We start from the raw sequence: 2,500 nt of genomic DNA on the forward strand, positions 1-2,500 counted from the left end.
TTGTATTGTGCCTCCCATTGCCAAACCAGATGCGTTGATGAGGTGGCCGGTTCGCGGCCTGAGGAAAGTGAACCGTGCAGGAACACCTCGGTCATAGATAGGTGTGTGTTTGAGTAAAACAAACATTGCTATTTCATTCTATGAACTGGCAAATACATTTTCTCCAAATTTCTAAAGAAAATATTGTCATTTTTTCCACGGCTGTATATTGAAGTATCCAGATACTCACTCTGTCTACAAAGCCTCCGGGACAAGTGCTGCAGAGCGAAACAGATTTTGGTCACCTTAGAAATAAGGAAATATGAGAGAGAGAGAGAGAGAGAGAGAGAGAGAGAGAGAGAGAGAGAGAGAGAGAGTTAGCGAGTGTTGCTCAAGGTATTGCTGAATGTTACTTTCTGCTCTATAAAGGAAACGGACATTAATTACATGGGCCTGAAGGCTAAGCAAATGCTTTATCAATATCATGCAGTATCCCAACTGTGCTGGTGCTTTAATATTTTCTTAATAGCAAGAAGTTAGAGATGGAGGTGTTCTGTTAAGTTCCAATCTACATTCCTAATAAATACATGCATGTGATCATTATTTTGGCTTTATGGGGTATGGCTACATTAATGGCAGGCAACACATATTGAGAAGCAGCAATACTAACCTTGCTGAAAGAATGAGTCTCCGTTTTCTTTCAGTCACTTCCAGTCTAGGACAAAAAAGGCAACACATTAGAAATAATTTCCAAGCAGCACCTCGTCATAGATAGGTGTGTGTTTGAGTAAAACAAACATTGCTATTTCATTCTATAAACTGGCAAATACATTTTCTCCAAATTTCTAAAGAAAATATTGTCTTTTTCCATGGCTGTATATTGAAGTATCCAGATACTCACTCTGTCTACAAAACCTCCAGGACAAGTGCTGCAGAGTGAAACAGATTTTGGTCACCTTAGAAATAAGTACATGAGAGAGAGAGAGAGAGAGAGAGAGAGAGAGAGAGAGAGAGAGAGAGAGAGAGAGAGAGAGAGAGAGAGAGAGAGTTAGCAAATGCTGCTCAAGGTATTACTGAATGTTACTTCCTGTTCTATAAAGGAAACAGGCATTATCAATATCATACAGTATCCCAACTGTGCTGGTGCTTTAATCTCTTATTTATACATGGGTTCTAAAATGTGTTTATAACCTGACTGCGCAAAGCTAACTGTGCACAACTCAACCTCTGATTGTTGGAAAGCGCTGTCGGTCAAAAACTTAGCTCACGTGGTTGGCTGCCAGTGTCTTGCCCCTCTTCATAACATCATATTGATAAACACTCAGAACCCATGTATAGCAAGAAGCTAGAGATTGAGGTGTTAAGTTCCAATCTACAATCATAATAAATGCATGCATGTGATCATTGTTTTGGCTTTATGGGGTATGGCTACAATAATGGCAGGCTACACATATTGAGAAGCAGCAATACTAACCTTGCCTAAAGAATGCATCTGTGTTGTCTTTCAGTCACTTCCAGTCTAGGACAAAAAAGGCAACACATAAGAAATAATTTCTTTCCAAGCAATGCCTTGGTTTGGCAGCATCTATATATCAAATCACACAGAAACAAATATCTTTAGCCAGTTGAAAGTGTCAGTGTTGATGTGGAGAGGTGACCATTGCATATCTGCATTAGAACTAGTTATCTGCAGTTAATTTGTTCGGGCTTCTGACAATGTGGACAGTTATTCCCCTATTAAACATAATGCAGAAAGTCTCGTGCTGGAACTGTTAGTGAGTGACTGACGTGGCTTTAAAAGAGGCCTAATTCAAAACAATTGCATTTATGGCATCCTCTGAAGCGTCTGGTGAATAATGCTACAATATACAATGTTTGCACATACCTTAGCACAGACGGACATAACGTGATCAGCTTACAAAGGATCCGGACGCCAGTGCGGTCTCTGGTTAACCTGGTGATTAATAATACAGTTAGTGCATACTCAAAACTGTTCGGGTGAAGCATAAAGCATAGTAAAGCATGCACAAGCAATAACGAGACACACATATTCAGAGGGATAGCCTCAGTAGGCTATGCTGGGATGGTCCAGACCGACGTCACATAGAACTAGTTCTATCCCATCCCAAACTCGACCCCAGACGCACAGGCGGCCGGGTGACAGAGCAGCGCAGCAACAAGAAAACACCCGTAAAGCTCCAGTGAGCAGAGCATACATCAGGATGCCCTTGATAAAATAATTGCCTACGCTCTAGCCACAAACGATTAGCCAGTGCCACTCACCGGCTAGAGGTAGCCCACTAGACGTCGCCGGACTAGAGGAGCAGACAAGCCGCGAGGGGAAATCATTTTACAAAGTGCCTTGACAAGTTGTAGAATTTACTGCGGAGGCACTCTCCCCGTGAGCTCACTAAGTTTGGCGTTTCCTACCAGCACTAAACCAAGCTATCTGCAACTAACTGACAGCCAGCTGCACGTAATCGCTAAACAATGTCAAGTTGCAGCAGAATGTTATTACGAA

General features: G+C 41.9%; 1 long non-coding RNA gene across 3 annotated transcripts in view; it reads right to left on the reverse strand.

Moving 5' to 3' along the window:
- Nucleotides 1-2,500, reverse strand: part of LOC134462827 (uncharacterized) — a 5,333-nt gene that overhangs the window by 2,074 nt on the left and 759 nt on the right. The window contains exons 2-6 of one of the 3 annotated variants that reach the window (XR_010037587.1): nt 1,865-1,933; nt 1,454-1,498; nt 881-908; nt 650-694; nt 230-284 (exon numbers count right to left, since the gene is read on the reverse strand). This is a non-coding gene — a long non-coding RNA (uncharacterized LOC134462827). Of the gene's footprint in view, nt 1-229; nt 285-649; nt 695-880; nt 992-1,453; nt 1,499-1,864; nt 2,040-2,500 lie in introns of those variants that run through there. The other 2 variants (XR_010037586.1, XR_010037585.1) reach the window with 2 other exon arrangements.

The sequence above is a fragment of the Engraulis encrasicolus genome, chromosome 14, assembly GCF_034702125.1.
Source record: "Engraulis encrasicolus isolate BLACKSEA-1 chromosome 14, IST_EnEncr_1.0, whole genome shotgun sequence".
NCBI classification, from domain to species: domain Eukaryota; kingdom Metazoa; phylum Chordata; class Actinopteri; order Clupeiformes; family Engraulidae; genus Engraulis; species Engraulis encrasicolus.